Genomic DNA, 13,024 nt, shown 5'->3' with positions numbered 1-13,024 from the left:
AACCCATCTGTCGGCAACTTTTCTCATGTTTAATGTTTGTTATTCTGTAAAATGAAGTGACAGACATTCGGGCCTCATATGCAATTTCCTCACATTTTTCTTCAATCCTAACTCAAATTGTCATAACAATAACCTAAGAGGTGTAGTGTGTTGCAGTTGATGACCTCCATTTCTTGTTTGTCGTCAGTGCTTACCCAACTCTCACAGAAACAAACAGATCACCTCGATACTGTGTTATGATCCACTACACTATCCCCACACATTTCACCCATGTGCCTGACACGTAACAAGTAAATGGGTAATGCCAGGCCCAGGTTGACAGGTAGGGTTTGCACATACCGCCTGATGCAGGCGAGGGCCAGGGAGGTGTGATTGCCTGAGCTTCCCAAATTGCTTATTGGTCCTTTTGTCAGGCATTCGGGAGGTCTGACCTGAAGTTTGGACAGTCGCCTAAGGTGGGTGTGCCCTCTTCTGAGGGGGGCCCCCAGTTGGAAGGAGCACGCCATCAGAGATGCTGGCAATCATGGGGCATTTTATCGCAATGAGCCGATCATCATCTTCACAGTCAACATCTACTAAACATAAACAGAATGAGGCTAGCAATTGAAAGACCCTTCCAGTTGCACCACAATTCATCGTGGTTTCACTTACTGAAGATGGTCAGTCCTTTTCTATGGTAAATACGTTGATTATTCAGAAAGGTGTTGACACATTTGCTGCTCCTGTGAAATCTTGCTCTCGTTTATGCAATGGTGCTTTGCTTATGGGGACTACTTCTGATTCTAAAGCACAACAACTGCTTGCAGTGTCAATCCTCCATGGCTATGATATTGGTGTCAAGGCCCATCGAACACTAAATTCTATCTGTGTTGTTATTTACATTAGGCTGCTCAATGGTCTGACTGAGGCAGAAATCCAAACATATCTCTCTGATCAGGTTGTCATTGCAGGCCATCGGGTGATGAAAAAGGTAGATTCACTCTTAGTGGCCACACACACTCTTTTTCTCACTTTTGATAGTGTGTTGCTTCCGTCAAAGATCAAAGCGGTTAATGAAGTTATCACAGTCTGACCATACGTTCCGAACCCAATGTGCTGCTACCAATGTCGTCATTACAACCACATTTGAACGTCCTGTCAACACCCGACCAAATGTGTAACCTGTGTTAGGGATGTTTACGAAGACGACTGTCCGCCTCCTCCTCCCTGCAGGGAGGCGACTATGCTGCCTCCTCCTGAAATTGTCCCATGTATCTTGATGAGTGGGCTGTTCAGGAGATTCAGGTGAAGGAAAAAGTGCCTTACCCGGACGCTCGCAAGTTGTTGGCTAGTCGGAAACCCTGCATTCTACCATCCTCCACTTACAGTACTGTTCTTGCTACATCTTGCTCCACGAAGGACGTGGCCAAGCAGACATGCGGTCTCAAATTCAGCACTGTGGTTGTGAAATCACCCAGTGTCATGATAGCATCCCTGTCCTCTCCTCCAGCTGTGCAACAAGCCACTAAACTTTCACCTCAAAGGCAAAGCCTCCTGCTACACAATTGGCAGGCCGGAAAGGAAAGAAGGAATACTCCCGCGAAGACTTCCTGTGTCCCTCCAGCCAACAAACATCTGAGTCTTCCTCTGCCAACTGGAAAGGCTCCAAGAAGTGAAACAAAAGCAAACGGTCTTCTGCTTTGCCGACTTGGAGAGTCTCCTCAACAGTGTCACGAAATGATACCCTCGCCTGACCGACGTCTGTGTCACTGGTGCGCACTGCCAACCATTTTTCCATCCTGGACTCTGCAGACCGACAGAAGGAGAATGCTGACACCTCTGTAGATCTCGTGGAGCAGGATCCTGCAGCCTCTGTGCCCTGTAGCAGTGAGTTTTTGAAGGCTGGCACTTGGCAGCCACCGAGATGACACCCCTTCATTTTTTCTCTCCTCCTCTTTCCTTGTCATGACTCTCCTCCAATGGAATGTTCGCGACCCTCAGTTGAACAAAACAGACTTAGTGCTGCTCTTAGAATCACAGCGTCTGCTTGTTCTCTGCTTCCAGGAAACAAAATTGCGTCTTCATTACCGCTTTGAACTCTCTCATTTCTTCCCAGCCCGCTTTGACCTTCCCCCCATGGATGGAATTCCAACTCGCGGGGAGTCGTGCTGCTCATCCAGGATGATGATCATAGCAAGTCCATCTGCCTGACTACCTGGCTTCAAGCTGTTGCAGTCCACATTTTTCTTCCTCACTTGACAGTTTCCCTTTATATCGTTCACATCCCTCCTTCATTCTGTGTCACCAGGACAGACTTTCTCCAGCTTATTGGGCAACTCCCTTACCCCACTCTGCTCTTGGTGACTTTAATGTGCACCAACCCCTTTGCAGTTTTCCCAGAACCTGTCAGAGAGGTGCCCTATTAGCTGGACCTTCTCAATCAACTTAACCTCATCTGCCTTAACACAGGAGCACCCAGTTCCTTTCAGACTCCATTCACACATTTTCTCATTTGGATCTCTTCTTCTGCAATGCCCAGCTTACCCATTCTGTCGAGTGGTTTGTTGTCTCTGACATGTACTCAAGTGACCATTTCCTGTGTGCTATCCGATTGCTGACTCCTACTCAACCTATGTGCATGCCCAAATGGCAGCTTTCTAAGGCCGACTGGGGGCTTTACTCCTCCCTGGTGACCATTGATGAACAACATTTTCCCAGTTGCGATGACCAAATAGAATATCTTACAAATGTTATCCTTACTGCAGCAGAATGTTCCATTCCTTGCACTTCCTATTTACTGCACCGTGTCCTGGTCCCTTGGTGGACTGAGGTGTGCCGCAACGCAATTTGTACACGGAGATGTGCTCTCCACGTTTTTAACCATCATCCTACAATGGCAAACTGCATTCGTTACAGTCAGTTGGATGCACATTGTCGTTGCATTCTTCAGGATAGCAGAAAAGCTAGCTGGATTTCCTTTACTATTTCTTTTAACAGTTCCACTCCCTCTTCCATCGTGTGGGCCAACCTTCGATGGCTCTCTGGGACTAAGGCCCATTCCCCAATTTCCGGTCTGACCATAGCAGATGATGTCATAGTGGACCCTTCTGCTACCTCCAGTACCTTGGGCCACTATTTTGTGAAGATTTCTAGCTCCTCCCACTATCGTCCTGCCTTCCTCCATTGGAAACGAGTGGAGGAGGCTCAGGCAATATCTTTCTCTTCTCAGAATTGTGTGCGCTATGATGCTGCCTTTACTATGAGGGAGGTAGAGCATGCTCTCACTTCAGCCTGATCCTGTGCCCAAAGCTGGATGATGTTCACATTAAGATGTTGCAGAACCTTTCTTTTGCGGGCAAGCACTTTCTCCTTCATACATAAAGTCGCATCTGGACAGAGGACACGTTTCCCAGATGCTGGCGTGAAGCCATTGTCATACCTGTACCAAAGTCTGGCAAGAACAAGCTTCTTCCTTCTAGTTATCACTCCATTTCCCTCACCAGCTGTATTTGCAAAGTGAAGGAATGTATGATTCATGCCCCCCTGGTATGGTGGCTTGATTCTTGCAATTTAATAACCACAGCCCATTGTGAATTTCGAGCACACTGCTCTGCGGTTGACCATCTCATCATGTTGTCAATCCATGTCATGAATGGTTTTCTGTGGAAATACCAGACTGTGGCCATGTTTTTCGATATGGAGGAAGTCTCCGACACCTGCTGGAGGACTGGTATCCTCTGTATTCTATACAAGTGGGGCTTCTGTGGCCTTGTGCCCGTTTCCTTCAGGGATTTTTAAAAGACGAAGTTTTCAAGGCTCATGTGGGTTCTGGCTTGTCAGACACCTTTATCCAGGAAAACGGTGTGCCTCAGGGTTCCATCCTGAGCATTGTCCTCTTTGCTGTCCCCATTAACCCTACAATGACCTGTCTTCCACCGGGCATCTCCGGCTCACTTTTCATTGATGATTTTGCGATCTATTGAAGTTCTCCACGAACTTGTCTCCTTGAGCCGTGTCTTCAGTGATGTCTCGATCGTCTTTACTCATGGAGCATCTGCAGTGGCTTTCGCATTCCCACAGAAAATTCATTTGTATGAATTTCTGGCAGCACAATTGGTATCTTCCACCATCTTTACATCGTGGGCCTGTTGCTCTTCCGTTCATTGAAAGTGTGAAATTCCTGGAGGTCATACTCGATAGAAAACTTTCTTAGTCCTCCCACATGTCTTACTTGGCTGCTTGCTATATGTGGTTTCTCAATGTCCTGTGTGTTTCTCAATGTCCTATGTGTCCCCAATGGTACTTCCTAGGGAGCGGATTGGGCCACCCTCCTCCATTTGTATCAGTCCATTTTCTGTTCGAAACTAGATTATGGGTGTTTCGTTTATGCATCTGCGCGTCCATCCCTCTTTCACTGTCGCAATACTATCCACCATCGTGGCATCCGTCTGGCCACTGGTGCCTTGTACCCTAGCCCCATTGAGAGTCTGTATGCCGAAGCTGTCGAACTACCGCTGTCATACCACCGTGACTTTCTCCTCAGCAGATACGCGTGCCATTTGTCTGCCATGCCTGTCCACTCATCATACGCCTCCTTCTTCAATGACTCCTTTGATTGTCAGTAAGGGGGGGGGGGGGGGCATCCCTCTTCTCCGTTAAATCATGGAATTCGCTTTCAGCTCTTGATCCAGCAGCTTAATTTCACACTACCTGCCACTTTCCCGATGGGAGTGAACTCTTTATCACCTTGACTTTGTGTAGTGGCCTGTGTTCACCTCGGCCTTCATTCACTTCGTAAAGACACTACTCGAGCCTTGCTCTATCGCTGTAAGTTTCATGACCTGCGCACAGAACTTCAAAATAGTACCTTTGTGTACACTGATAGCCGTCGGACTGACCGTGGTGTCAGGTGTGCCGTCATCATTGGCACTGATGATGCGCGGTATTGGCTTCTGAAACACTGCTCAGTATTTACAGAAGAACTCTTCGCCCTGTATCAGGCCACGCAGTACATCCGGTGACACAGGCTTTTCCATTGCGTCATCTGCTCTGACTCTCTCAGTGCCCTTCAGAGCCTGTGTGTGTTGTACACAGTCCATCCCTTAGTGCAACGAGTCCAGGAAAGCTGTCATTTGCACACTCTTGATGGAGCCACTGTGATGTTTATGTGGGTTCCTGGTCAGGTCAGTCTGATGGGAAACAAGGCCGCTGACACTGCTGCTGAGGCTGCAGCCCTCATACGTCGGCCCAATAGTTCTTCCATTCCCTCTGATGATGTCTGTGTTGCCTTCTGTCAGCAGGTGGTGTCACTTTGGTGTTAGCACTGGTCCTCCCTTCATGGGAACAAGCTCTGTGGAATTAAGCATCTCCCAGCAGCTTGGACAACCTCCTCTCGGCCCTCTCACCACTAGGAGATCATTTTAGATAGGTTGTGTATTGGACACTGTCTTTTTAGCTATCGCCATTTGTTAAGTGGTTCTCCCCCACCTTTTTCTGCTCATTGCCCTCAGCCTCTGACAGTTCACCATTTCCTGATGGAATGCCCTTTTTTTTTTAAACAACTTAAGTTCTCATTTTTGTTTGCCATTTGAGCTATTGGCAATTTTAGCGAATGATGCGTGGGCTGCCGACCACATTTTGCTTTTTGGCTGTCATAGCAATATGGCGAAGGACATTTAATCTTTAGTTCAGGACCTCTGTTTCTCTAGGGCACATTTTGTGGACCATTCTCCAAGTACCTGTTTTTAGCTGTCTGTCCTTCCGTCGATTAAGCTTAACATGTAGTCTTTTCTAACTCATTTTTTTTTCTTCGTGTTCTACATTTCTGACGTGCGCATATGACCCTAGTTGTTTTTGCACCCTAAAACAAAACAAAGCAAAACCCACACACGTATCTTGAAGCATTGTAAAGTTCCATTGATGTCTTTCCACATAGAGATTCAATTTCGATGTAGGGATGCTGTAATCCAACCTAACTAGGTTTCAGCTTCCATTTTGAAACTGAATTACCCATGATGTAGTCATGTGAACTAGACTATCACAACTAAAGGCTCACTGACAACTGACATGAATTTCAACTTGATCACACCACTGTAATGGTCACGCATTTGCAGTGTGCAGAACTTTTGAAAGGAATACTTTGAGTTGCATCTCTCTCCCTCCCCATCTTCAACTCCTGCAGAACTGAGGGTGACTCATCACCAGTAGGACAAGTTTCAGTATGAAGTTCAAGTAGAAAAAGAATCAAGGCACTGAGGACCTTAAGGACCCAAAGCACAGACATGAAGCTGTTACTACAGGTTATCTGTCTTCAGCTGACTGAACATTTGCTGCTGCAGAAGATGGCCACGCAAACAAACGTATCACAGACACAAAGTTCTGAGAAAAACAGATGTCTGTGAAAATCATATTTATTGACATAATAACGGTCTCATAGGTCTGACTTTTTTTTTAACTTAGCATCAACTTTCTATATTTACTATGAAAAAATAATCAATAGTAAGAATTATATTTATTATTAATGTTAATTCACAATATTTCCATATATAGTCTGGTGACAATAGTGTGTTTTGACAATAGTAATGTTCGTAATTAATGAGAAACTGGAGTCAGAATATGAAGAACAGACACGAAATGTACCACACACACAATTCTGTCTTGTTCTAACACTTCGTGGTCCTCATGATAATCATTTTCATGAAGAACATTCTGTTGCTTGAGGTTCAGGTAAAGCTGCCAGTAAGCCTCTGATTAATAAGTACTACAACTATGTAGATGATGGAGACACTAAACTATGTTGGCAATCCTACATAATAATTGAGCAGTGCAGAGCAACAATATTATACTTTGTGCTTTTGACCCATATGGAAGTGAATACCAGTGAAATTGGTGAGACAGATTTTGTTATGGGCCAACAGTATAGACAAAGCTAGTTCTTTGTAAGATTCATAGATATTGGAAGCACGCACACATGATACATTCAAAAAGTTGATAATGGTGTGCTTTAGGCCCTTAAGGTCCTCAGGATCTCAGTCTTTCTCCTTCCCCTCCACTTCTTCAATTACTTGGTAACGAAGGACTACTCCTGGCAGTATGACAAGTGAAGTGTTTTTGAGTCTTTGGATGTGTGTATCAATTACACATTTACAGCTGGTGCAAGACAACATTTAGGAAAAAAATGTGCAGTCTATATTCAAACAAATAATGTAGTGCAGTCTATATTCAAACAAATAGGGTAATTCTAATTCCAAAGAAGGCAGGATGACAGATGTGAATATTACAGAATAATCAGATTAAGCTGTGGTCACAAAATACTGGCTAAAATTATTTACATAGGAATGGGTAAACTGGCCGAAGATGACCCCAGGTCAGGTCATTTTGGGTTCCAGAGATACGCAGAAATATTTAAGACAATGCTGTCCCTATAACTTACCTTAGAAGGTAGCTTGTAGATAAGAAAACCTACAGTTATAGCATTTGTAGATTTTGAGAAAGTGTTTGGCAATGTATACTGGTATACACTCTTTGAAATTATGAAGGTAGTGGGTACAAAACCTAGAAAGTGAAAAGCTATTTATATCTTGTATAGCAATCAGACTGTGTGTATAAAAGTCAAAGAACATGAAAAGGAAGTGGTAGTTGAGAAGGCAGTGAAATACGATCATAGCCTGTACCTGATGTTGTTCAGTCTATAAATGGAATTAAAATTCATGAGGAAGAAATAAAAGATTCGATGATTTTGTAATTCGAACAATGGAAAGTCAAGGTTGGAATATCAACAATATCAGAAAAGGATAGATTGCTGCTTACTGTAAAGATGACACATTGAGTTGTAGACATGCACAATGAGAAGATTGTTGCATATAAACTCTTGGCCAAAGCCTTCTTCAGAAAAGAGAAACACACGCACATTTATGCAAGCAAGCACTCCTCACACAAATGTGACTGTTACCTCCGGCCAGACTGCAACAGAAATGTGCTGAATGGGAGCAACAATCCGGTGCATGGTGTGGAAGGGGAAGGGAAAGAGGGTATGGATGGGGGAAGAGAAATCAGTGCTGCCTGGCAGAGCACACATGGACTGGAGGTGGCAGGACGGGGCTGAAAGGCGCAGCATTGGGAGATTGTGGGGGAGGGGGAGGAGGGGGGAAAAAGGGGAGCAGAAAGGAAGAGAGCAGAGAAGGAGGAAAGGCCGGTGGATACGCTGGCGGAGAGCAGTGCACAATGAGGGTGAGGATAGATGAATTGTGAGGAGGTGAGAGGACAGAGACGGCGGAAAACTGTTGGGTGGAGGATGTGGGGAGAGTAGGTTACCATAGGTTGAGGCTAGAATGATTTCATGAGCAGAGAATGTGTTGTAAGGATACTGCCTGTCTGTACAATCCAGAAAAACTGGTGGTGGAGGGACGATCCAGATGGTCCGGGTTGTGAAGAAGTCATTGAAATCAAGTATGTTATAGGCAGCTGCTTGTATTGCCGCAATGTGGTCCACTTTGCTCTCAGCCACATTCGGCTGTAGCCATTCATATTGGTGGACGGCTAGGTGGTAGTTATACCATTATAAAAAACCTGAACGATGATGGCAGCAGAGCTGATATACAATGTGACTGCTTTCACAAATGGCCTGCCCAATATGGGGTAGGATAGTCCTGTGACAGGACTGGAATATGAAGTACTGGGGTAGGGGTGGGGATGGATTGGCAAGTCTTACACTTTGATCTGTCGCAGGAATATGATCCCTGTGACAAGGGGTTAGGATTGGTAGTGGCGTAGGGATGGACTAGGACGTTAGGAGGTTGGATGGACACCATATCTTCATTTCTTCGCAACCTCAACACCTTCTCTCCCATCCCCTTCACTTGGTCCTCCTCAACCCCTTGTGCCACCTTCCTCAAAACTGATGTCCCCCTCTGTGACAACTCCATCCATACCACGGTTCATATTAAACCAACCAACAGTACCTGCATTCCTTCCACACCAAATATCCCTTCCATACAGTCCATCCACCTGGGCCAGTGTGTCTGCAGTGACAAGAACCCCCTTGTCCAGTACGCTGAAGTTCTAAAACAGGCCTTCACTTACAGACACTAATCCCCAGACCTAGTCCGCAAACAGATTTTCTGTACCGTATCCCCACATAGCCTCTGTCCTCCTACCATCCCCAAGAATCAGCTACAAAGAAGTTCCCCCTTCATCATCAAATACCAGCCCAGACTGGAACAGCTGAAGCACATCCTTCCTCAGGGCTTTGATTATCTATCATCATGCCCTGAAATTAGGGGCATCCTACCAAAGATCCTTCCCACCCCTCTTTTAAAATGGCATTCCGTTGCCCACTCAACCTTGACAACATCCTAGTCCATCTCTATGCCACTTCCAATCCCAACTCCCGGTCATAGGGTTCATATACCTGCGCAAGACAGAGGTGCGAAACCTGCTCAATCCACCCATCCAGTATTTCCTATTCCATTCCTGTTACAGGCTTCTTCTACCCCATCAGAGGCTGGGCCACCTGTGAAAGGAACCATTTTATATATCATAGTTCAACTTTTTATATTGTTTAATTGGACAGATAAAAAAATCTACTCACCAGGCAGCAGCAGAACACATACACAAAAGACTGTTGTGATTGTCAAGCTTCTGTTGTGATTGTCAAGCTTTCAGAGCCAGTGGCTCCTTCTTCAGGAAGAAGGGTTGAAGGGGAAGGAAGAAGGTACGGTAAGTCTCCCCTGACCCGCTGTTTTGGGTGGCTTTCGCAAAGTCTACCCCGTTTCCTAGACTCTCCAGTTCTTTTTCTTCACCCTTCTTCCTACCCCTTCAACTCTCTGCCTGAAGAAGGAGCCACTGGCTCCGAAAGTTTGCCAGTCACAACTGTCTTTTATGTGTGTGTTCTGCCGCTGCTTGGCGAGTAGATTTTTTATCTATCTGATTAAATAATTTCATAAATAATTGATTTTTTTGTTATAGCTTTTTATATTGGTGTGACCAACATCCAGCTGTCCGCCAGGATGACTGGCCACTGTCAAACTGTGGCCAAGAGCAGAGTGGATCACCCGTTGGCACGACATGCAGCTGAACATAATGCACTTGATTTCAATGGCTGCTTCACAACTCGGGCTATCTGGATCGTCCCCGCCACCACCAGCTTTTCTGAACTGCACAAATGGGAGCTATCTTTACAACACATTCTCTGCTCCTGAAATCATCCTGGTGTCAACCTATGGTAACCTACTGTCCCCACACCTGCCACTCAGCTGTTTCCAACCCTCTGTTCTATCATCATGTCACAATTCGCCTCTCTCACACTCCTTATGCACTAATCTCTGTTGGCCCATCCACCACTCTTTTCTCCATCTCTGCTCTTCTCCTTTTCATTCCCCCTCCCCGCCCCTCTCTGCTCCCTCCCCCCTGCCTCCTCCCCCCCCCCCCCTCCCCCAGCTTCTCAGTGTTGCGCCTGTCAGCCCTGTCCTCCCATTTGTAGTCTCTGTATGCTCCAACAGGCAGTGCTGATGCTGAGTCCTCTTTCCCCACCCATACCCTGCTATTCCTACCACTTCCCTGTCACACTCAGGAAAGTTGCTCCAGTTCAACGCCGGTGTGCTTGCTTGCATGAATGTTTGTTCATTTCTCTTTTCTGAAAAAGGCTTTGGCTGAGAGCTTATATGTAACAGTCTTCTCATCATGCCCGTCTGTAACTCGTGTCATCTTTGCGTTGGGTATCAATTTATCCTTTTCTAATATTCTCGATTTTGTAATTCTATCAGAGATGAAAACGGTCGTAGCAAAGCAGCTGAAAAGAATGGGTAAAGTCTTGAAATGAGTTTATAAGATGAATATAAAAAAGTAAAACTATGTTAATGGAATGTAATCACATTAATTCAAGTGTTGCAGTGGGAATTTGATTCTGAAATGAGGCGCTAAAAGTTATAGATAAGTTTCGATATTATGGCAACAAAGTAATTGGTAATGGCAGAAGTAGAGAGGATATAAAATGCAAACTGATAAAATCAAGGAAGTCCATTCTGAAAACAGAGATGTTTTTTAACATGGAATATTAACTTAAGTGTTGGAAATTAATTTTTTTGACATGTATGAAAAAGTGAAATGTGGGTGATAGCAGGACAGACAAAAAGAAAATAACCATTTTGGAAAGGTCATTTTACAGAAGAATGCTGAAACTTAGGTTGGTAGATGGGATAACTAATGAGGAGTGTCAGTATAGAGACAGGGATTAGTGATCATGTCATCATAGTGACGACAGTTACTGAAATCAATAAATCCATTGAGAAGGCTAGGAAAGTATTTTTTCTAGATAGAACAGATAAGTAGTTGTTAGCATTGTGCTTAGAAAATGAATTGATGTTATATAGTTCCAGTATGATGGAATTAGGAGCAAAGCTTAAATGGACTGCAAATCGTGCTCTGGAGAAGTATTTGCTGAGTAAGTGTGTTAAAGACAGGAAAGACCTGCCATTAAAGACAGGAAAGACCTGCCATGGCTTAACAAAATTTGGAAATTACTGAGAAAGCTGAGACGTTGCACTCTTGGTTTGAAACAGGATGTGCAAATGACAGGCAAAAGTTAGTAAAAGTGTGTGCATCTGTAAAAAGATCTATGCGCAAAGCATGCAACGACTACCACCATTGACTCTTAGCAAATTACTTTTCCGAGAATTCGAAAATCAGATTGCATTCTTCACACACGATATACTACACACTATGGATGGAAGGCAACAGGCAAATTCCATATTATTAGAGTTCTGAAAAGTGTTTGACATGGTGGCCCACCTCAGACAGTTAATGAAGGTATGAGCATGCAGAACAGATTGCCCAATACTGGAGTGGCTCAAAGACTTCTTAAGTAATAGAACCGAGTATTGTCCTCAACAGTGGGTGTTTGTCAGAGAGAGGGAGTATCATGTTGATTGCCCCAAAAAAGTGTGATAGGACCAAAATTATTTTCTGTATATATATAAATGAGCTTCTAGATGGGGTGAGCAGCAGTCTGCAGCTATTGGGAGAATTTTAGAAAAGTGTGGTTCATCTGTAAAGAAGACCGCATGCTGAACATTAGTGCGACCTATTCTTGCATCTCAGGTGCTGGGGTAGAACCAAAAGTAATTCAGAGGCAGGCTGCTAGATTTGTTATAGGTAGGTTCAGACAACACACAATTGCTAAGGAGAAGCTTCAGGAACTCAAATGGGAATCCCTTGAGGGAAGGTGATGTTCTTTTTTAAGCACACTATTGAGAAAATTTAGAGAACTGGTATTTGAAGCTGACTGCAGAATGATTCTACTACTGCCAGTATACATTTTGCATAAGTACCAAGAAGATAAGACAAATGGGGCTCATATGGAGGCACACAGTCATTTTTCCCTCACCCTGTGAACAAGTGGAACAGGAAAGTAAACGACTAGTCGTGGTGGAAGGTATGCCCCACCACACATCATATGGTGGTTTGTGGAGTGTGTATGTAGATGGAAATATACAGAAAGTGATTTGGGAGAAAATAAATTTGTGGCACAACTTAACTAAAGGAAGGAATCATATGGTAGGAAACATCCTATAGGTTCAAGGAGTAGACAGTTGGTAATGGAGGGAAGTGAGGGGGGTAAAAATTGTAGAGGGAGACAAAGGCGTGACTGCTGTGGATAGGTTCAAATGGATGTTGTTGTAAGCACAGATTTTATTAAACACAAATTATGTACAAATAAAACACAGAAATGAATAGTTACTGACTCTTCTGGAAATACACACAACCAATGCTTCAGGAAGTGGGTACCTCTTAGCTGATACAGTAGTTGGGAAGTTTGTTTACTAACTCACAGAATAGTGCAGTGGAACACTATTGCTAGATTTGATTGGGAAATACCCGAGCACTAGTAATGCCATCAGTGCACCCATATGTTGTTGATACATTACTGAAAACTCAACTGTCATTTTAGTAGTGAATAAAGACAGTACTGCATTAGGTAGACAGGCAAGTCAGTGTGCTAGCTAAACGTAGATGGCAGATAACAACAAATCGTCAGTAGATTCACCAC

At 44.3% G+C, this 13,024-nt stretch overlaps 1 protein-coding gene across 6 annotated transcripts in view; it reads left to right on the top strand.

The window, feature by feature from the left end:
- Positions 1 to 13,024, top strand: part of LOC126484626 (membralin) — a 507,394-nt gene that overhangs the window by 11,235 nt on the left and 483,135 nt on the right. The window lies entirely within an intron of this gene.

Source organism: Schistocerca serialis, chromosome 6 (genome assembly GCF_023864345.2).
Source record: "Schistocerca serialis cubense isolate TAMUIC-IGC-003099 chromosome 6, iqSchSeri2.2, whole genome shotgun sequence".
NCBI lineage: Eukaryota > Metazoa > Arthropoda > Insecta > Orthoptera > Acrididae > Schistocerca > Schistocerca serialis.
This window is presented reverse-complemented; position numbering and strand designations above follow the sequence as displayed.